This window comes from Manis pentadactyla, chromosome 4, assembly GCF_030020395.1.
Source record: "Manis pentadactyla isolate mManPen7 chromosome 4, mManPen7.hap1, whole genome shotgun sequence".
In the NCBI taxonomy this organism is placed as follows: domain Eukaryota; kingdom Metazoa; phylum Chordata; class Mammalia; order Pholidota; family Manidae; genus Manis; species Manis pentadactyla.
This window is the reverse complement of record NC_080022.1, coordinates 179,079,867-179,103,931: the sequence shown is the minus strand read 5'-3', so window position 1 is coordinate 179,103,931 and position 24,065 is coordinate 179,079,867. Positions and strand designations below refer to the sequence as shown.

Sequence of the window (24,065 nt, the reverse complement as noted above, 5' to 3'; positions counted from 1 at the left end):
CACTGGAAACTAATATAGTGTTATATGTCAATTATACCAGAATTAAATGAATGGATAGATAGATAGAAAGATAGATAGATGATAGAAAAATAGATAGATAGATAGAGAGAGAGATAGATAGATAGATAGATAGATAGATAGATAGATAGATAGATAGATAGATAGATAGATAGATAGATAGATAGTGGCTGGAATGGAGAAGTGCCAACGTTTGCACTGCTGATATTCCACCACCCAGCTGGTTTGCCATCAGCCTGGATCATTCTCCCTGGGCCCCTTGTTAAGGTGGGGACTCTCACATCTGGAAAATGAACAGCCACAGGCTTCAGGAAGGTTTGCCAGCTGGTTTTTCGGATTGTCAAAATCATACCACCTTATCTTCCCTACCAGACTGGCCACTCTTTCATTCTTCCCTCACCCCCTGAAGTTGCAAATATATGTGACAGATCAGTACATTGTGACAACTGAATAAGAAACAAAGCAGTTTGCCTTGGAATGAAGGGAAGTCAATGTGGAAATTGGTTTAGTAACATTTAAAAGTGAAAATAGGGAAGCATGAGCAGAGGGAGTTACCTTTTCTTCATTTATCCATTTCCCAATCCTTCCACTATCTTGTCCAGAGATTAAACCACACAGTTAAATACCAGGTTAGTCGAGATGTGTTCAACCCCAATACAAATCAAAATGAAATCTCCCCTTGCCAGTCATTTGCTGCTTGCTTTGTGGTCCCCAAGATGCTGACCTCAGGGTCTCAAACCAGAGGATGTGTGCAGAGGAAGACACTGACTAGGCAGGACTCGAGCCTGAACTGCTGCTTCCTTAGGCCGGATGGGTCTGTCCTTAATTCCACAGTCCTGCTAATTGGTCGGTCAAGCCTGTTACAGATTTGCTGGCATTTGGCTCTGGTCTGGTCTTGATTTAAGAGAAAGAAGTCGCACATCTTTATTGGCAAAGATAATTGCAATGGGACGTGTTTTTCCTAACCAAAATCATTGCCACTGTATTCAAGAGGACTCCATCTCGCCAGGCTCTGCCACAGCTGTCCTCCCAAAGTGGGCGTCTGGGACCTTCCCCACTTGGCTTTTAATATGGTCATCAGCAAATCTTTGAATTTCTCCTCTTGTACTTTCCTCTAGATATTTTCCGAAGCTGAAAGGAAGTTTTTCTTTAGAGCAACAATTCTAAATTGCCCAGATAAAGGACTTTGTATTTGTCCATTTCAAGTCTAATGTTTCACTTCATATGTTGGTGAAAGAAGGGGCTATTATTTTTACACACTTATGTTGTGAACTGGCCCAAGGGTCATGCACAAGTCTTAAGTTCTCTTTATAGATAACAGCATCTGCGGAAGAAGTTTAGAGTGGGGAAGTTTATCTGTTCTCTCGTCACCTTCCTGCCAGGTTATAGGGAAAGAAAATCTCAGCCCAAATTCTTCCTATCACATGGACACTTTTTCAACAAACATTTTTTGGAAAGTAGACACAAAACAGCTCATGCAATCATTTCTGTACATTCAAATGAAGTCCCAGCTCTGTCTTTTGGGAGTTATTAGCATCACCTTTCTTAGGAAGATCTAGTCAAGACAGTAACGACAGTTCCAGAGGAAGGATCCAGTTCCTCTCAGTTGGACCCAGGCAACCAAAAATGTTCTAAAGGCAGAGGCTCAACACAAGGTTAGTCACTGACCCAGCCTCAGATGCCCACCCACTCTATGAGCACAGGCTACAACTCTGCAAGTTCCTCGTACCCTGGTCATGGAAGGCAAGGGGTGTCTCCACAGTGTTTTAGCCAACACACCAACCCTTATTCTTCCCATTCTCCAATAAGAGCTTATTTCTAACAATCACCATGTTAGTTTACAAGGTATTATTTTTACCAACAGAGGTAATTCTAATATCACTAGGTTATCTAACAATTTCTGTTGTGTCTGGCCACCCAGCCTGGAGAAATTTGTTAGAGAAGCCCTAAGAAACCAAAACAACATTGAAGAGGAGACATGTAGCTGTTGACTGGCCAAACAGATCTGGAACTCAAAAGCCTTGTACGTGGATTGCAAGCTAACAAGAAACGGACGGTAAAGGAGGAGGTCTCTTTGGAAAGAGTCTGTAGAATGAAAACAGAGAGTGTAGGACAGACCTGTAAGGAAGACCAACATTCCTGGTCAGAGGAAGAATGGTCTGCAAAGGACAAGGAGTCGGGAAAAGTAAAGAAATAGAAATGAATGTCCTTAAACTTGTTAGTGTAGCTCCAGGAAGGAATCTTCTTTTGGAAACTTGCAAGGTGGAAATGAGAAATTTGAGGAGGATGCATTTAGGAATCTGGTGAAATCAGGGCAGGTTTGAGGCCTGGAAACTACAGAGACCAAATTAAGGGAATAAGATGGGGGCCTGGGTGTGACATAGGCAGAACTACAGAAATAACTGAGAGCTGGGGGTGAAAGGTGTGCAGAAGCGAGTGTGGTGGGACATATGGAGAAGGAGAAGACAGGGCTGGCAACAAAACACTGCAGTACCACACTCTTAGGATGTATGGACTCCTAGCAAGCCTACACCCACAGCATATGGTCAGGAAGAGCAAATCAGAGTAAGCCTGGGCATCCATAATAGTCATTTTTTGCCAGCACACAGTTAAACTCAATGGGATCCATGATGTCCTGGAAGTGTAACTATTTCTGGGCCGGCCAGGAAAGGCCCCTAACTCCGACATCCCCTTCTTTTCAAAATGGAATTCCTTTGAATTAACTGAATTAAATTCACTGGGGCCATTTTTATTAACAAGCCGTTTTGCTTTATTCTGTGGCAGCCTATAAAATGCCAATAAGCACAGATCTTACAGTCTCCTAGCTACTTTAGGAAAAAAAGTAAAGAAGATGTTCCCCTGCAAACTGAATTTTGATGATGTTCCTAAAATCTTCCCTTTGGTAGCCCAAAGTAATTACACTCAGTTAGGGCAAAAGAAATCTTTGTTTTCTACTTATGGAACAGGTGTTTTACAGAAGCAATTATCCCTATGCCCACCAGTAAAAATAATCCAACAAATTGATCTTTGATTCAGAAAACAGCTGTGTGATTCTACTAGCAACAAATTTTAAGGAAAAAAAAAGAGTCGTCACTTCTACAGACGAAATGTACTTCAGAGCAGCTTTTCCTGATTTCCTAGAATTCTGAGATTCCAGGAATCAAGAGAAAGTGCCTGTTCCTGTGGGTTCTGTGGAAGCAGGGGCGGTTGGAAACAACAGTCTGTATCTTGGCACAAAAGGAATGTCATGAGGACACCTGTGTTGGATCTCAGGACCTGGGAGCATCTCACGTGACGTCTGCCCTGGGCAGGTACTGACAACTTTCTGCAGGATGGTTCTGATCAGTCATTCACTCAATGTTCCCCCATGGTTGAGCATCATCATTCCCAGGCCTAGTATGATTTCCCTGCTCAAAAGCTTTCAGTATCTCCCCCTGAGGACACCTGTGTTGGATCTCAGGACCTGGGAGCATCTCACGTGATGTCTGCCCTGGGCAGGTACTGACAACTTTCTGCAGGATGGTTCTGACCAGTCATTCACTCAATGTTCCCCCATGGTTGAGCATCATCATTCCCAGGCCTAGTATGACTTCCCTGCTCAAAAGCTTTCAGTATCTCCCCCACACCTGCTAAACTGAGCTGGGAACTGGAGATGGGCTGTGGGTGCTCCTGAAATCCTTTTCTGGCCCAGCGCCCTGCCCGCTGCGCTCCACCATGCCAGACCACTCATCTTTGCACTTGCTCTCTCAGCTAGAGGCAATCCCATTTTGTGTGCAAGGAATGTGTTTCTTCAATTCACAAATCCTATCAGCAATGATCCTGTAGGAACACATATAAAGTTTGGAATATATGTTCTCTGAACACATAAAACTACAAGCAAAATCGTTCTGACAGATGTGTAGCCATCAGGTGTTCCATTTTCGCCATCATTTTGTTCAATTACAGGATTTTTGTGAGCCTAAGGTATACTCACTACAGAGGGCTCTATTTTGTTTTTTCTCAACATGAGCTCTGATGTTTTGCAGAGACCATTCTTCTGAATTGCCCTTCTGGCATATCAGTACACTGCTAGGCTCCTTCAGAGCATTCCACCACATCAAACTGCATGTCAAAGTTATTGAATATTTTAGGCACATTCTTCTGTATCATGGTCAGCACCAGCCCATCATAAACGTTTAGAGAAAAGACTTCAAATGATTAATCATTGTAAATGTTAAAATAAGAGCATAATAATTGCCACCATCATTCATAGAATTGCCAGTACCCATAAACAACAGATTGGTTTTTGGAATGAAAACAGTAATGACATGCAATAGTGAATATTTTGTTTTACCAACAAAAGAGGCATTAACAGTCAGTAATAATTTGAAGACAGTTTACTAGGCACTCAGCCCACCAGCTTTAAAATCATTTTTAAAAATTGTATGTTTTTAATGTGGCAAATAATTCCAAATTTTGTGCAATGAATTTTCCATTTAAAAGTGGGTATTACTAACATTATTCCTTTCTTTTTAAACACTGGTGAAGATTTCTATATATGGGTCCAAGAGAAACCTTTCTTCATTTAATAGCATTTCTTGGAATTATTTCCTTATCCACATACAGAGAGCTGCCTTTTTGTTTTTAGCAGTTGTATAACATTTCAGTGAATGAAAATGCCAGTCCATTTAACAGGTCCCCTATCAGCAGATGTTTAGATCAGTTCCCAATTGTGCATTATTTTCAACAATGCTGTAATCAATACCCTTGAACATTACTTTGCAGCTGTCAACTGTGAAGACAACAGCCACACGCTTATGTGTGTGCATTTGCAGGCGTATCTGTACTGAGACAAGGCTGCCTGTACGCATAGCCAGGTCTTCCTCAATTTATGATAGGATTATGTCCTGATAAACCCATCGCAAACTGAAAATATTCTACATTGAAAATGCATTTAGTACACCTGATCTACCAAACGTCATTGCTTAGCATCACCTTCCTTGAACTGCTCAGAACACTGCCATTAGGCTAGCTGGGCAAAGCATCTAACACAAAGCCTATTTTAAAATAGTGTTGAATATCTCATATAATTTATTGTGAACAAGAGAATGGTTGTAAATCGATTGTTGACCCTCGTGGTCACGTGGCTGACTGGGAGCTGCGGCTAGCTGCCATTGCCCAGCATTGTGACAGCAACACATTGCTAACCCAGGAAAAGATTCATATTCAAAATTCAAAGTACGGTTTCTACCAAATCACTTCCCACCATCATAAAGCTGAAAATCTTGATTATAACCATCATAAGTCCAGGACCACCCATACACTGGCATTGAAAAATGGAATCCTTCATAAATAAACTAATTTGTTGAGGCTGGGCATGAGTTATCAGAAGTAAAATTCTAGAAATCTTTTCTCCTCCTCTCTTGATAAACAGAGCACCCATTCATCTTTCTTTAGCAAGACTCAGGCCTTGATGTCTAGATGGCAGGTTAAAATACTACAATGCCACCCACCGTGTTCATTATCCCTTTCATGCATTCACATCTCTGGGGAACCAGAACCGAATAAACAAACTCCTGGCATTTTCTCAAATTTTGGTCTCTGGTATCTATCTCCTAATAATTTCCAGAAGAGATGATGGAAAAAGAATCGATGATTCATTCTGGGTCACCTTCCATGGCAACTGACTGATGTTAGCATTGGAAACTTTCTTCTGATGATGTCTTTAGAAAAGAAAGAAGTATGGAGGTGTAATGTGTAATCCCCATTTATTCTAAAAGGATGCAAGACATTCAACAGAGATGTTTACAACCTGGTGCTTTTGGGTTTCACATATTTTATTTTCTTGGCCTTGTTGATTAGTTTTTATAGGAAAATACTCCAGCTCGTTTCACGGAAGTAAATGTCAAAGTAGCCTCTGGAATAATAGGATGCAAGCATGTATCTGTAACATCTCTTGTTATGAAACTAGGAATAGTGGCCCAAGACAACTATTTGCTCACCAGATGTTTTATTCTCACAGCTCTGGGTGCCCAACTGTCTTGTTATTTATAAATCATGAGACACTAGCCTGCAAGAAGAGCAAAGGCCTAAGGAATCATCTAAAGGCAAAGTCTGCTGATGTTGGCTAAGTTCAGAGCTCCATATAAAACCTAATACTGTTGGGGAATGTGCAAGAGAAAAAGCTATCAGACTTGCCACCATTTATTGGAGAAATCAAGTCTTCACATGGTAAAATGTTACAGGAGTAACACAGAGTAACATGCTATGGAAGAAAGAAAATCAGCCATAAGTGTTGAAGGTATGACTGGTAAAAGAGTAATCAGAGTGGTGAGGGGACTGTTTCTTGAAAGAAAATTAGTTTGTTTTTGATATTTGGAAACTGCACATTTGCATAAGTAATATCGATTTAGTGACAGTTATATTTTAGAATTCACTATTTTCAGCCCCAACACAGAAGCACAAATATGTAAGTACATACTATATAATGTAACATTTTCAAAGTGGAGGGGAAAAGAAATGGTATTTAATCATTGTGTCGAGGCTTTCCAGTTTGGAAAAGGAGTTAGGTCCCTTCCTCATGCCATATACAAAAATAAATTCTACATGCATGAAATACCTAACGATAAACCATGAAACTACAAAAACACTAGAAAAAATTGAAAACAAAATTTTTTGGTTTTAAGGCTCAGAAAGCCTTCCCAAGCAAGACATAAGACTGAAAAGGTGTAATTGAAAATATCTGACATATTTGACAACACAGAAAAAGGAAAGGCCGCACCATCAGCACAGTTAAAAACAAACCGACCAATAATAGCCTTACATAAAGAAATAATATCCCAAATGTAGAGTTCCTGCGAATCAGTGAGAAATGGGCAAACATCTCAATAGAAAACAAACAAAACCAGGTAGATAAGAAGAGACTACAGGAACAGAGACACCTATCATGACCAAACGTGAAAATACACTAAACTTCATTTAAATACTAAAAGAGATAAAAATTATCACAGCAAATATTTAACAAATATTGACAACATGCACTGTTAGCAAGCAGGCGCAACCAAAGACCCTCTCCCACACAAGCTGATATGACTGTAAACTCATAAATATTAATTAATTAATGTATGCCCATATACCTGGAATCAGAAATTCCATTTCCAAGAACCTATCCTCAGAAAATACCAATGCCAGCACCACAAAGATACATGTGTAGGAAAAAAAAAAAGTTGACTTCAGAATTGATAAAGGCAAAAAAATATTAGAAACATCTTGGAATTCTTGGTCAAAGGGTAGGAACCTTTGTAAGTTCCCTTTCTCTCTGGTTTACTTTAAAATACTCTGTACATTTTCTACATAGGATTTAGGATAAAATTAATTAAACAGCTCTACAATGATTTGTTCAATGATCATATAGCTCTGCCGCTTTCTCTGTAATCTCCCTGAGGACAGGGTCCTTGCCAGCCTATGCCTGATGGTCATTATGGAAAGAACAGACCTTTCCAAGGTTTATTTCAAGACACCAAGTTTGAAATAAATCGCTTAGGTATTTAAGAAGAGTGTGAGACTCCTAAAAGGACCTGCCTTGTCTAATGAACATGACATTAAGCTAGGAATTAGAGGGCCCAACTTATATTGCGCCCATAACTCATGTCACCTGAACAAGGCATTTAACCTCCGTGAGCTCCAACCAACACATTTGCAAAATGAGGATATTAACTTCTGCCCTTCTAAAGACCTACTGCGAAGATAAATGAAATAATCTAGGAGTCTGAGCTTGAGCTCTGTATAGTCCTGATGTATTACCAAGGCTGAGTATTTCATGCAATAAAATGAAAATTGAAAGATCCTCATGACAACTAATTGCTTCCTTCAGGAAACAGTTTCTTCAGGTTCTTAGAAACACTCTTCATTTTACCCTACCCCTGGCTCAGACACAGCAGCAGGGCTAAGAGGAACTCCTTCTGAGCTCTCAGGAAATAGGGCTGTGCTTCAGGAAAGGAAACAAATGCTTGTTTTGTTTCAGCCTCCAACACGGCACTTGCATTTTAATATAAATCTAATCTTCGCATCGCCCCCTGAGCATGTGTGGTGGATGCTTTTTAAGAGTGTACGTCCAGCTAATATGAAGCTCTCACTGTGTCCCTTACCCAGAGTCACAGCCCCCTTTCATGGAAGCCGTGTGGCATGATGTGACCTCACCCCCAGTCACAAATGACTGGCCTGGAAAAGGGCAGCCTGCCCAAGCTGATCCAATCAGTGTCTCTTCTAGGAACCTGGAAAAGGCTGGCCTTTCTACTGACTGATACTTTAACTTTGAAGTGGTAAAACAACCTTCCTCTTTACACTGTTAAAAGTGGGATTTTTCCATTCCATTGACTCCTGTCCTAACTCACAGGGCAGAATTTGTCCATAGAAGTAAGACTAAAATCACCATCTGTTAGTATTTCTGGCTTTGGTGCCTCTCCCTCTCTCCCTCCTCTCTTTGTAATCAAGCACATAAACAAAGGGGTAGATGAATTCACACAACGTTAGTACTTTTGTCATGAACCATTTGCCCCCACTACCGTGCAGGTTAAAAAGAAAACAATAACAGGCTTTCTGATCCACAATCCCCACCCCGCACACCCACCCCCCACCCAACTCTGCACCAGCTCCTGAAATTTTATAAGCCAACAAAACAAGCTTGTGGCTGGACAAAACAGCATACAGAAATAGACAAACCACTTCCTAGGCCAGCAGCAACCCGGGATGCAAGAAGAACATGGCGTGGCATTTGCTATGCTCTTAAGGCAGGCTTTTTGTAGCAGTGAACACATGCAGCAGAAGCTGTGACATGTGTGGCCCTGGGGTCAATGTGAGAAACAACTTTGAAGGAGACCCATGTCACCAATATGGAAAGTCCCAAAACAAGTATTTATAGGATTGTTATCGCAGGTTAATATTTATTCTGTGCTGGCCAAAGGCCAGGCATTCCTCCTACTAAGCTGTCAGCATGCATCACAATATTTCAATGATCTTATCACGTAACTTGGCCAGTTTGAGTAGCTTGCGAAAGGTCAACAATATAGAAAGTGCCAGAGCCAGGAGTCAAAATGTAGGTATTCTCCCTCCAAAGCCAAGATCCTTCACCACCTATAATACACAGCAAAACAAATTTGCCTCTGGCATTATCTCAATAATTGAATTAATTACCATTAGGTTATCTCACCGTGCTACAAACTTATACAGGATGGGCCATCAGTATAAGTCACTTTTCCAAAACCACTTCCTGGCAAAGTTCTCAGATGTGCTGTGATCCTCTTTCTTCACCAGCTCCGGATTTCCCAACTTTTCCATCTCTGTGCTTCTTGGGCAGGCCAGGGGTGAACCTGAATAGGGAAGGGCAAACATGAGGAATAAATAGCCTTTAGGAAAATGACAGTATCATTAAAACGCATAAAGGATGGGGGAAGAGTGGAGAAACACACACAGACCCACATAGGTTGCAGGGCAATTCATCTGGGGTATTAGATTTTCTAGCAAGGTGATACATTTCAAATTTCAACCTATGTTCTCTCTTTTTCGGATCTTCTCTTATTCGGAACAGCAGAGCGATTTTAGGCTTATGGTTCAGAGGTGCTGTAAAGAAGGAGGCAGAGCGGGGGGAAGGTGTTTTCCTGGCTCTAAGGTTTTAAAAGCCTAGGATGTTAGGGGCCCAGAAAGGACTCTCTCAGCTTCGCCAAAACTTCTTGGAAAACATCTTAAATAACAGTGAAGCCATGTAGGAGCCTTACAAACAAGAACACGGAAGTCTCCCTGGTGACATGCTTGGGCCAGTGTGGGAGGAACAAACTGGGTTTCTCATCCAAAGCACTTTTTACCAGATTACATTAAAGAGTAGATAAACCCATGGAACATCTGTTTTCCACCAAATTTAAAGACAATCCGAGAAAGGGAAGAAACCTTAAATTAACTAAAATTAAATTTTGTCCATCCTGGCGAAATGGGGTCTTAAAATAGAAATGAGACTGAATCTCAAAAATGGAAGTTGTTTTTCTTGTACACTGAGGCTAATGGGCTGAGATTCACACCTATGACAATTTATACAACTGAACGCAAACAGCAGGAGCGATACTGGCGGATTCCCAGCTCAAACGGGATCTTGAGAAAGCCTGGAAAGGGAGAGGTTTCAGGCCACACGTTTGGGAGATTTCTGGAGAGCAAAAGGGACAGGCCATGCTCTACTGCCAAGTCAGCTCCTGTGAAGGGACAATTTGTCTCTTTATAGACATCCCAGAGCAGGGACATCAAACAATTTCGAAACACTTCTTAGGGAAAGGGCCAAAATGTTACATAAAGTGAAAAACCAGTTTGCAGCCCAACGCCCAAAACTAATCCTGAACCCTCGTCAGATGTACTAGGAAGCCTGTGTCCCGGAGAAGGGAGGGCTGCACCTTTGTGATCTGTGGACTTGAGGCCCTTGTTTGCTTTTTTTCTTTGAGAGGAGCTAAATATGCTCCCTTTTTAGCCTATGAATGAAGGAAGGGAGACATCCATAGATAGATGTGCTGAATCTAGTTCCCCTCTGATTGTCAAATTTCCTATTTCACTGCCATGATTTTGTGTCCAACTTCATGCTCAGAAATCAGTCAATGCCTGGGGACAGTGCAAATAAAGAAAGGGCAAGTGAGGTGCCTCCTACAATAACAAAATTGTTCTTCTTATTAAAGTGGGGCCCACAGATCAGATCTCAGGAATAGCATCCCCTGGGAGCTTGCAAGAAATGCTGGATCTTGGGCTCCAAGGGGATTTTTAGAGCAGTGAAAACAGTCTGCATGATATTAGGGTGGGTCTGTGTCAGTATACATTTGTCCAAATACACAGAATATACAACAGCAAGGGTGATGGTATAGTAAGGTAACTATGTACTTTGGGTGGTAATGATGTGTTAATGTAGGTTCATCAATTGTAACACAAACTACTGGGGTGACTGGTGATGGGAGAGACTGATGTGTGGGAACAGGGGGAAGGTAAAAGGGAAATCCTGTATATTCTTCTCAATTTTGTTTGAAACCTAAAACTTCACTAAAAAAATACAAAGTCTCTTGAAAAATGAGATCTCCTCTGCTGCAGCAGCAAGGAGGTGGGTGACATTACGTGATTAGCGTGGAAAGAGGGCAGGCTCTCTGGAATTAGCCTGAATTCAAATCCCTCCCTCTTTGCTTGTTAGCTCTGGAGGCTTCACCAAAGTGCCCTCTGTGCCTCAGTTTCCTAATCTGAAAAATGAGGACAATGATAATAATAATGGAATTTAGTTCCCAGGGCTGTTCTAAGGATTTGATAAAACAATATATATATAAAGCATTTAGAATGGTGCCTGGCCCAGTGAACCCTTAATGTTAGCTTTTAGTATTAGTCAGAGGAAGTGTTTTGTGTTTGTGATTCCTAAGGTGCTGAAACCATCTTGGAGATTCCTTCCACATCCTTCCTTTTCAGCTGCCAAAGACAGAGTGAATGATTTTAACCGCTTCTGACAGGTCCACACTAAATGGTGGGCAGTGTAGCCAATTGTGGGAAGAAATGGCATGAATCACTATTTCTCAAATTTTATTCACTCCAGAAAAAGCTTCACTCTTTTTTTTTTTCTAACCATTTCCATACACAACCCTTATGTATTATTATTTTTGCTTACATCAATTTACAATACGTTTGTTTTTTAAAAGCCACATCCTAAGCAATAAACAGCATCTGTGAAATCAGTAGTTGGACAGGCTGGCTGTTATTTTTTCTAGTCCACATTAAAGTGAAACCATAACTATCAAAATGAAAACATTCACACATGTATAAAAATGTTACTTAGATCTCCAGAGAGTCTCTTCATTCCTACATTAGCATTTTATTAGCTCTCAGCTGCAGTTCTAAATGTTTTGACATTAAATCTCTCCACCCAAATGATATGAGCAAAACCTTTTGGCTTCCAAATCCTCCAGCTCCACTGAGGACCAGAGTCACCAAACAATCTGCCCAAAATAACACAGCTGGTGCAGGGCAGAAAGATTCGACTACAGCTCTGCCGACCTACAGAATAAGGACATGGTGGTGTCCCTATTCCTCCCCACAGCCCTGACACGGCAGCTGGGTCCCTATTCCAAGCCTCCCTGCTCAGTGACTATCATCTTGTGTCTGGGATAGCTGAGAGCTCTGTTTCCTTCACATCAATCTGATTGTGGGCTTCATACTGCAGAGCTAGAAGCAATCATTTCTAAATGTCACGGCTTTCATTTCGCAGTTTTCCAACGTCAGAGGGGCCGAATTTCTTTCAGAGTCATCAAAGTTCTTCTTCATAACCAAAGCAATGGCTTGGTTTTCCTGCCACCCTACTTGTCAAAGCATATTTCAAAAGATGAGCCTCATGGGCCAGATTCCAAATTCTTAAAACCTGTAAAGCTGCTGCAAAAGGAATGTGTGAGTAAGCTCCCATGAGTGACAGCCTCCTGCTCTATTATTTCTTTTTCATGCTTTTTTCTCAGTGAATTTTCTAGCAATATCTTAGTGTTTTGTGACAACATTAATTAATGTATGAGGAAGGGGAACAAATTAGCAGCTCCTCTCTGCTCCGCTTTATGGCAGGCATAATGTTCTTGGACATTCTGTTATCAACATTCAGTTCAGTAAATATTTTTTGAGGGTTCCAGGCAAGCCACAAGTGCTAAATGCTGCAAGGCTTGCCAGACTTTAAATGTAGCATCTTACAGCGCTGCCCAAAGAGGGATGTGTCTTTTTTTTGATAAGGTCACCCAATGAAAACAAGGTTTCAGCTTGTGTTTACCTAAATCTCGCATTTTCATTGGGAGCAATATTGCCCCCAGTAGGCAAAAAACGGTCTTGGGAGGCAAAAATATCTCCCATAGGACAATGCTCAGTACTACTCAACAAAATCACATTCTTTAGTGTTTATCTCACTGGAGAGAAATTTAATTTTAATTAATTTACTGATTTAAGTTTAATTTTTTATAAGGAGCGGGTGATAATGAAAAAAAGATCGAGAAACAGTGATCTAAATGAAAGTGTTTTTCAAATATGCTTCTCCTTTGACCTCGCCCTTCCGCTTCTATTATCTCTCCAAGAGAAAGGGTCCCCGAAAGAGGAAGGAATACAAAGTTGCTGACTGCATCATCTTTTTTAATAGTGGAAAACCTACATGTCCATTGACTGGAAATGGTTGAATCGACTCTGGTGAATTTATATTACAAGACACTTGGCAGTTCAAAGGAACGAGGTAAGTCTAGACACAGAGAAAGAAATTGGCAAGGAGAGCCTCCACATCACTTAACTGGGTAGAGAAAGCAATCTGCAGAATATGTATGCACAGTCACATTTATATTAAACTAAACACACAAGAGATCTACTATATGAGCATGTTATATATGTAAATACAAAAGAAAATGAATGGAAGATTATCCACAACAAAGTTACCTCTGAGGATGGGTTTGCTGGTAGAGAGATGGTTGAAGTACTGGGCTTTTTATTTCTATGTGCTTTGTTGTAGCACTATTCACAAAAATGACTTAAAAAATAAAAATAATAAATAAATATTTACACAAAATAAATCCTCCCTCAACCCCCTTCCTACTGCCCTGAAGGAAACCTTTGCCCCTTTATTTCTAATAAAACTGGAACCCAAGAGCTGGTGAGCTCCACTTGGATTAAAGTTTTATCCTTTTAGTCAAATTACTGAAAAATGACATAAAAGCTATGTCAAACATTTGCAAAAAAAATTTATCTACTGTGGTTTGATGAAAGAGAAGAGATACAAAAATAAAAAGAGGTTGATTTTACTACCTAGAAATGAAGCAAAGGTGGTCAGCACTTTCAGAAGGCAGGTTAGCAGTAGATGATTACAATGTCAATGAGCATACCTTTCAACCAGCTGTCATAATTCTAGGAATTGCACAGGGATGTTTACAGGAGAGAAAAATTAGAAATCACTTAAAACTCCGTTACTAGAGATAGGATAAGCAAAATACGGCAGACACATACGAAGGAACACTGCGTTCATTGCCAAAGACAGTCTGTATTTATTGGCATGGAAAGAGAGCCACAGACAATGTTGTATAAAAAGTAGGTTACAGAAGAACACAAAGAGAATGATCTTATAAATGTTTATATGCACATAAATAGTTACAGGCACTCTGGCTATTGACAAAGGGGCTTGGCTCCTTGCCACGCACACCTCCTCCTCAGGACTGCTTAGGTGTCCTCAAGACAGAGGAGCTGGCTCTCCCCCGCTGAGTGAGCCAAGAGAGACAGATGGCTTCAGCGCTGTTGGAATGACCTAGCCTCAAAGCCACACTCCATCATTTCTGCAGGGTCCTATTAGCCACACAAGTCAGCCCTGTTCCTTGTGGAAGGGGACTAAATAGTGGCATAAACACCAGCAGGCAGGAATCCTGGGGAGCCTTGTGAAGGCTGGCTACCACTGGTATATATTTTCCTAAGTTTTAGTAAATCTTACAAGGCCAAACAGGACAAAATAAGTAAATACAGCAACTGTGACACTGTACAAAGAGTTCTACATGTATTACTGTTTTTTTTCATCAAATCTAAAAATGCCATCAACCGAAGGACATACTTTTATTTTCTATACCTCTTAGAAGGAAATAAAACATTGCCAATAAAATTAGGATATAATGCTTTCTTATCACTTTGAATTTTTATTGTCATTGAAACAGCTGGTTTAGACTTATATTTAGTGATTGTTTACCATATTCATTTGGGTGTCCTAATGAGAAGGAAAATATGAGAAATAAAACCTTCTGACTCTAAATGTACTCAATTGTTTCTCGAATCAGAGTCATCAATGCCCACATTTTTCTGCCTAAAATCATGCTTCGTGCTACTGATGATTCTTTCTTTGGATTTCCTTTTAACACTGACAGCCATTCTGCAAGTTTTGATGTTGATGCTTTCTTGATCTTGCTACAGTCAATCACGACAGCTTCTCATTGCTTTGAAATTTCTTTCAAATAGTCTGTGGAATTTCACAGCTCCCTCTGCCTTCTATTGCATTGCTCAGCCTGGAAGAAGAAAGCCTCCTGCACGTATTTCAGGAAAAATAAATAAATAACATAACTTTATCTACTTGTGGATCTCTCTCTTGTTTTCCATGAAACAGTCATTGTTTTCCAAGAAAAAAACATGCAACTGTGGTCCTTTCTCCAGGGATGATACTTGCTTCACAAATATCAAACACAGGCTCCACCTATCTGGGAGGAACTGCAAGATGCATCTTTTATCTCAGAGATGTTAAAATAGGAGCAATATGCATCCTAGAATTAATGGTATATAGGATCCTGTTTGAACTTCCCAACATCCCCGTGAAATAGTTACTATTTTTACAAATGAGGATGCTGAAATTTAATTAGATAACCTAACTTGCCCAAGGTCACACCATCACTACAGAGAACAGATAGTCAACTCCTCTGCACTCTACTGCCTCTCAAGTCAGTGTAGTCATCTTTGTCACCGCTGCCATCATCATCATTGCTGTCATACCCTCACTGCTGCCATCAACATCATGCTTGTCACCCTCATAACGACCGTGGTCATTTTTACCATTGTTACCAACATCGTCACCATAATCAACATCTTCTTATCATCATCATAGCTATTATTTGTTGAACATGTACTGCAACATGCTTTGCCCCATAACTATCCTGTACATAGGTTTTGTTATTATCTCATTCCACAAACATGGAGAGTGGGACTCCATGGGATTAAGTACCATTCAAAATTATTCAAAGCTATTGTTCAAAATTATCCAACTGAGGCATGAATTCAAATCCAGGCCCTCTGACTATAGAAGCCATAGTTTTAACTACTATGGTGTTAAGAACAGACACAGCAAACTGTAGGCTCTCAGTGAATGCCTATCCGTGTGACTAGCATGCAGAAAATAAACCATTCTAATAACGACAATAGCAGCAGCTACTGTTTATCAAGCAATTAGTATGGGCCAGGCTCTATGTTAAATGCTTCATACAGTTTATTTCTCTCAGTCCTGATATTAGCCCTGTGAGGTAGGCACTATTTTTAATCCTATTTTTAATTTTACAAGTGAAGAAATTGAGAATTAGAGAAATTAAGAAAGTATCTGAGGTTATCAAACCAGTTAATGACTCGGCAATTAGCCAAGCCCAAGAGGTCTGATTCAAAAACTGGTCTTATGGACAACACAGTATTGCCTCCTACAAGGAGGACCGTGAGTGAATTTGTTTGCTGTCATTGATTTGCCCCACAAGTATTGTCTGAGCACATGCCAGAGGCTGTGTGTTATGCCCAGTGGGATGGATAAGAGGGAAGTCAAGAATAAGAGAAAGAGGGCCCCTGCCTGCATGGAAACTACAGTCTAGATGAAGCACCAATAAAAATGAGAACTATGAAGACCGGGATAGGCATTTCCTGAGAACTAGGAAGATGGTGATGGAACACTTACTTTTATATCCTATCTTTCCCAAAACTCTACTCAGGAGATAAGGAGATGACAGTGGTGATAGCTCATATATATCACTATGTCTCAGATATTGATCTGAGCACTTTACAGGGGTTATAACATCTAAATCACATGATAACCTGTTTTACAGATGAAAAATCTAAGGCATAACGAGGCTAAGTAATAACTTGTCCAAAGCCATACAGTTAGTTTGTGGGAAAGCCAGTGTAAGAATCCAGAGCTTTTCATTTTATGTACCTGTTTACATAGCAACAAAATAAAACAGGACAGAGAGTTCACAGGAAGGGATATCCATGAATGAGGAAGTTCAACAAAGTTTTAAAAAAATGGGAAGCAGAGTCAGAGGAGTAATTTACTTAGCAGGGCACAGAAGGCCATGAAGAAAAGCAGAGGAAGGAGGAGAGAGCTGCTCCAGGGACGTGTGACACCAGGGCGTGGGAAGCGACACAAGGATCGATCCAGCAGGATAAGATGGCAGTCGATATCCGCAGTCAACACCTTCACCTACTCCTGTGCACGGAAGACCGGAAGCCAGGTGCCCACCTCCACCCCAAGCAGATGTTGGCAGGGAAACACACCGACCTGTGATGTCCCCTTCCACGTGGACATACAAGCACTCACTGGCTCTCCCAGCCTCCCACTTGCTCCCCCTGCAGAGCAGGAAAGGTAATCTGGGAAGAGGAGCCGGCCAGGCTTCGTTCAGCTCCCCTCTTCCCTCCTGGGAGGGTCTGTCCATGCAGAGAGTGGCTTCCTCTGCTCTTCCCTGCGAGGAGTCTCACCGTGAGAGGAGGCCTGCCTCCGTCCGGTGCTGCCCATGGCTGAGTGCATGAGTCTGCCGTCTGGGCTTCCCTTCTCAGGCCCGCTCGGCTCTCACTCCCGACCGTGTCCCTACCTGAGCTTTCAACAGTTTAATAGGAGTGGTGTTTTGATCTCCCACCTCCTTACTCTTTTGGCTTTATTTCTCACTGTGCCCAGAACTTGGGTTAATTATGGGGGGGAAAAGAGGGGGAAGAAAGACAGAGACAAAGAGAGAGTGATTGAAAGATGAAGAGAAAGGAAATGGAAGGGAGGAGAGGAGGGGAAGAGAGGAGGAAAGAGATAGAAAGGGAAAGAAACTACAGGACTTTTAAAAATGTTAAATCACATCCTTAAGAGATAATGAGAAGATAATGCAGCCATAAAACAAGGATTTCGTTATCAGCGAGTTGAAGAGAGTTCTCAAAAAAATACAATATTCAAAATAAAAATGTCCCTGGATGAACTTCAAAATAAAGTTCATCCTCGTTTCTTCCCAGAAAGAAAACAAATAGAGCTAAGAAGAGGAAAGATAATAGGGTGGAAGAGAGGAAGCCGGGAGAGAGAGGATCGACCCAGAAGGTCTCACAGATAAATAAGGGGAACAAGAGTTCTAGTTCCGAACAGAAAACAGCAGGTAGGAAACGTAGCTACACAAGAATGAAAGCCTCTCGTTTGAAAGAGCACAGTAGGAGCCGAGCCTCAGAGGCAAAGGAAGATCCACACCGAGGCACATTATCACAGACTTGGACAAGTCAGGGACAAAGAGCCACCAAAGGCCTCCTGCCAACAGTCCCCCCCTCAACACACTGTGTAAATCACGTCATGAGGTTAAGACAGTGAACTTTCTAGATCTTCAGACCTCCAAACCCCTTGATTTTCTGCCACATCTATTTTGCCAATTCCCGACCCTAAATAGAGCCAACCATCCATTTTCTCTGTTCCTGCTCCCAGACTGCCAAATAGTGCTGGAGGAAATTCTAAAGCCATGCCAACTGGTTCTGCTGCCAATCCAGGATTTGAAGCCCTCAGCCCAGCACCCCCCATTCATGCCCAGTGAACATCCTTTCTGGTCTCCACACAGCAGCTAAGAAACAACTAGAAATGAGTACCTTTTCATATATATAGTTAAATATATATTATATACGTACTTGTAATATATTACATAACAGAAATTATATAATTATATGTATTACAAATATATATTTATATATAATCAGATGGTGCTAGGTTCTCTAAAATGCAGGTAAGTTGCTCAAACTCACCCCATTCCTTCGTGAACAAGACTTTTCACTGCATGTTACCCGATTTGCAAGGTCGTTACAGCCACCCTGCCTGGACTATTTCCTTCTCAGTATTGCTCTCTGGGTGCAAACGTCCTTTCAGCCCAGAGGCCTTCCTTGAAACTCCACACCATTGCATTTCTTCTCTTCATGCTAGACTGTAAGTCGCCTGAAATCCTGGGACATGTCTGATGGATCTTTATCTCCCCTTGTGCCTCTGTGCCTGAAACAGCGTCCTCCTTGGGGAGAGATACTTAGCATGCACTGCAGGAAGAAGACATGAATTAGAGTCACCCTCAGGAACCTCTCTTCTCTGCTCAGTGTCTGTGCCGCCCCAGGGGAGAAGAAGACGGCTTATCTCCTTCACGAGCTTGGCAAAAGGATCTGACAGCACCCGCCTCCCCTTTTTCTCTTTGAGGAGCCAGCCACCTATAGCTAACCTGTATTCTCATTGAATTCTCTTTCTTTTTAGCCATCCAGAAAGTTCACTGGGGCAAGGTCAAACAAGGCCCCAAATTAATTTGGGGGAAGGATTCAAGTTTAATCCAGGGGAATGTAAACAAGTCCATTGGCCAAATTAACTTCTGCCCACCAATAAGGTGATTTATGAGTAAGAAAGGTGATATTATCTCCACTTGTCTGACTCTTAAGTCTATTTTCGGCTCTTTTCAATTAAGGCAGGTTAGAAGGGTATTAATTTGAGGTCATCTCAAAATCTTAGTGTCTCATACACACTATGTGTACTTTATATGTGTCTTTTATGTAACTGATTTGAATTCTGTCCCAGAGACTTATTTTCACTCTCTCATCCTAAGATTGAGCAAAAAGTCCTACTTTATAAATAATACAACAGAAGCAACACGGCCTCTTTCAACTGAGGAAATTGGAGCATCTGAGGTCTGAGCAACATCGTTTGTTATTTCACAAATAGCAGAAGGTTGGGAAAAGCCAAAAATGGATTTTCCATGTCAGATGTCTCCTCATCTGCAAATCCTTCCTTTCTCAGGGAAATTTAGAACTTTCTGGCTCCTTCCTTCTGGTCACCAAATTTAATTTCCAAGGAAGTTTTTTATTCCCCCTTTTTGTAGTTTCCATTCTAATGTGTAAAATTTTCCCAAATCTTGATGTTCCAGATTTTCTCCTCTTTTCCTCAATCCGTCCCTTCTAATCTATTCCTTCCCTCCACCTCTGCTCTCCACTTCCATCCCTCCATAAATTCTAGAGATGACCAGCCCTCCTGCTTCTCTAAGATCCATTTTGAGCTTTTCTATTTCTCTTGTTAGAACCTCAGAACATCTGCCAACTTTTTTCATCCTTCCCTCCAAGCTCTGATCACATGTCTCTCTTCCTCTAAAAAGTGAGGCTTCACTTCAACCCTTCTTAGAACCCAGGAGACGCGCTTTCCTCTATTCCTTTTATGTCCTTGCACTTGGGGTTGCTTTCTATAAAAAAAGGCATTTAAGGATAAAGCCATTTCTTTCTGCCCATCCGTTCTTTATTGGGATGTTGTCACATAATAACATGAAGCCTTGAGCAATGTCATCTCGCCACCATGACAGAAGGTCAAGAGAAGAGCATAGAAGTCAAGACTGTCCCCTGCCATCAAGGAATTGCCAAGCCAGTGCTACAACTACCTACACACTTGAAGAACAACAGGTCTAGACTTAAGTAAGCAACGATTGACTCTATTTCTAATATTTGCAAATACATTGAAGCATTCCTCCAAAACTCTCTACCTCATCCATACTCAAAAGATAGTGATGTCTATGCTGGCCTCATCAAGATCCTTCTCTTCATTTGTCCCTCCATGTCCAGACTCCCCAAGAATGAATGTGCACTCTACTTGGAGTTCATGCCAACTTAATGCAATATGTTGAAATCCAAAGTCACAGTTTTCCCCCTAAAATCTGTCATACTTGTGTTGTCTTCATAGATTAGAAGTGGTAACTCTTTGAGCTTCATTAGAAGAACATGAGTTTCAACCTAGCTATAGCTCCCAGGTAGGGGCATTGTGCAGACAGGTAAGAGGGGATTTAAGATTTATGTCTTAAGGAGGCTCACCTCTGTCTGGGTGTGCTAAGTGTTTCCCAATAGCACATAAGGCATAAAACAACATGGACAAGACACAGGCTGTACAACAGGAAGTGGCCAAAAATAAAGCCAGAGTGAGAGCAGTCATCAGGCTATGAGACATGCCTTCCTACAGAATTTGCCCTTTATCACATAGACCGTATGAGATTTTAAGCTTTGGAAACAATGTGATGAGTTTTACATTTTGCAAAAATAGCTTCAGCAAAAACATGAAGAATGGATCACAAGATGCAAGACTGAGGTGAATAAAGCCATATAAAAATACTCTAGCTAAAAAAAAAGTGGGGGGGGGCACCCTGAACCGAGATTCTGGCAGTGGCAAAGGAGAAGAAAGAACATATTTGAAAAATAATTAGAAAAGTGCTCACAAGACTGAGACAGATTGACTACAGTAAGGGAGGGAAAGAGAAGAGTACGCAGTGGGATATTTTGGTTGATCAGGTAGTTGAGGGCATAATTGTAGAGGACAAAACATAACAAGCAGTCAAAACAATGAAGTTCGGTTTAGCACATGTTCATATTGAGTTGCCCTTGGGACATCCAGGCAGCAATGTCTAGTAGACAGAAGAACTCATGTTTCCAAAACTCAGAAGAAAGGTATGATCTGGAAACACAGATTTGGGAGTGTGAAATATAACTGATTATAGGCACTCACCATCCATTCTAATCTTCTTCTTGCATGCTTTTCTCCCCTGCAAGGTTACAATGCTTTTTTGAAAATCCACATTTCTCAGCTTCCCTTGTAGCTAGGTGTGGCCATGTGACTGTGCTGTGCTCAAAGATGGAAACAGGAATGCTTTAGAAGACTTCTAGGAAACTGCTTAAACCTAGATGACTCAAAAGGGGGGTAAGTTCTGTCTGCCCTTCCGCTCTCCCACTAGTCATCTGCTAAGATCAAGGGTGTGATAGCTCCAACAGCCATTTTGGCTGTGATGTGACTTTGAATATGGAAGCCATACACTAGGATTTTAGAGAAAAATAATAAAAGGATCCTGGGTTTCTGGACTCAGAGCCACCATACATACCACCTCTGAACTGAGAACATCCATATTTTTTTTAAATAATCCGTTGTTACCTAGATTTTATGTTTCATGCCCACCCCAAATATAATCCTAACTTTTACATTAAAATCCTAACTAATGCATCAAGTCATTATTAACTCCTAGGCAATCTCTGGCATAGAAGAAAATAGAAGTCCACATTAGAGCCATGGAAGTGGAAGAAATCATCCAGGAAGAGCCTATACAATGGGGAGAGAGAAATAAGCAGAGGTTTCTGGGAACCTCAATGCAAAGAGCAGAGGAAGACAAGTCCGCTAATGAGACTTGAAAGGAAGACTCAGAAAATGGACAGAAAGCATCAGACCTAGAGATATGCCACTCAGATTCCCCATCAAGAAAGGACGCACTGCAAGGAGTATGGTTGGTTGACAGCCTCCAGCTGTTAGCTCTGTTCGTGGTCTACCTCAGGTTTTAAGGCCATTAACTGAGTTAGGTAGTGGTAGCCACTTCGCTTCTTCTTAGGGCAACCCTGCCAAAGATTGAGCAAAGCATAGAACATAATTCCCCCAACACCGGACTCCACCAAAAGGCATCCTGCTCCAGAACCCCCCACTGGGTTGGTAGAGACGACAAGATCTGCATGGTGCTCAGAGGGCTCCCCCTGCCCCATAACCCTAACTCTCCATTTTAGCATCTGCTTCCCAGAGAACCCAGCTGGCACAGAGGATGTTACGAGGCTATAAGTTAATGTGTATTATTTAATTTGATTAAATGAGCATTAACTCATCCAATTTCAAGGTGAAGAGGTAGAAGGTTAGTGGTTCCCTCAACTAACAAAAACTACCAAATACAAGCATTCCTACTCCAAGCAATTCATTTTCCAGTCAATGTGCTCAGTCCTCCCTGGCTTTTTATCTTTTAACCCAGAATATATCCATATTCCAACAACAGTCCCTCCAAAATATCATCAATTTCTATGGTGTCATGGTCCTCTTAAATTTATCTTGCAAACAAATATACAGGAAAAGTGAATGAGGATGAATTAACAAATCATGGGTAAAAGAATTCATTCAGGCCCCTTTGTGTGTGTCATTACTGATTATTTTCCAGATTCAGCTATATTATGCCATAAACCCCAATCATTCAACCCACAACTCCATATAGCAAAAGCTCCATATAATAAGATGAACTTGTAAGGCAAGTATTAAACCTGTTTCCAGAACATAATGGCCTGACATACTGCCCATAGAATTAATTGAAAATAATCTAATCATTTATTTCACAATGACAGAGGTTCATTTCTCCTTCCTTTTATGCCAATCATCATGTAGCCCAAATAAATCTTCCAAGAAAAGCACACAGACCAGCAAATATGTTGGTATTTCCTTAAACCAGATAAAAATCTGCTTTCCCTGATTCCAGGGAACCACTATTATTGGTATAGCAACTCTCAGAGAGTCTCTTTCAGGGGTCAGCAAACTACCACACATAGACGAAATCTGACCTACCACCTATTTCCGTGAATAAAGTTTTATTGGTTTTACTGGAATACAGCCATGCTTAGTAGTTGATGTATTGTCTGTGGCTGCTTTCCTACGACGGTGGCATTATTGAGCTATTGTGACAGAGTCCGTCTGGCCTGCAAAGCCTAAAATATTTACCATCTGACCCTTAACAGAAAAATTTTGCCAACCCTCGTCCTAGTTTAAAAAGCATAGTACATTCTTACAATTTCAGATATTCATTCATTATTACTCATTCATAATATGTTACCTGACATTGTCCGTGTTTCCTCAGCCTAGATACAGTAGCTTCTTTTCTGCACATGCTACTTCTGGATCTTTCGAAAGTTATCTTGCCACCTTTACTAATTAACAACAATTTTTTTGCTTAAATCTTTCCTGCTCAAATAATTCATGCACTTTCAGTCACCTAATATCAGTCTCCCAACTGACGCTGACTGATACAAATGCATGTGTTACCAAATTAGCTTCCAGAACAGTTGCCCCAATTTATAATTCCTTTCCCAAGCCCTAACCAATTCTGGAATTTTCATTCATTTTTAGCAGTGAAAATATGATAAGAAAGAAACTCTGCCTTGTCAACTGTTTTCATTTGCATATCACTGATGAATAGCAAGGTAGAGGTAACAGAGGGAAAACTACGTGAGTACATGTTATATTGGAAGGAGTCACCTCAAACCAACAATTGAAATCAACAATGGTTATTACCTCCAGGGAAGGGAATAAGGCAGAGGAGAGGAAGGAAGGGGGCCTTTTACTTGCTAAAGTCTTCTATATTGTACCAATATTTTACAGAGAAAATATTTATGTCTTATTTATATAATTAAATATATACACATCATGAAAGTAAGGTGCTGACTCTGACAAGTCAGAGTTGTGCCCT

General features: G+C 41.0%; 1 long non-coding RNA gene across 4 annotated transcripts in view; it reads right to left on the bottom strand.

Annotated features, from left to right (window-relative positions):
• The window catches only part of LOC118919707 (uncharacterized), a 36,835-nt gene that overhangs the window by 4,858 nt on the left and 7,912 nt on the right, over positions 1-24,065 (bottom strand). For 2 of the 4 annotated variants that reach the window (XR_005027612.2, XR_005027613.2), the window contains exon 3: positions 8,719-9,365. This is a non-coding gene — a long non-coding RNA (uncharacterized LOC118919707). The remainder of the gene's footprint in view (positions 1-8,718; positions 9,366-24,065) is intronic. The other 2 variants (XR_005027614.2, XR_005027611.2) reach the window with 1 other exon arrangement.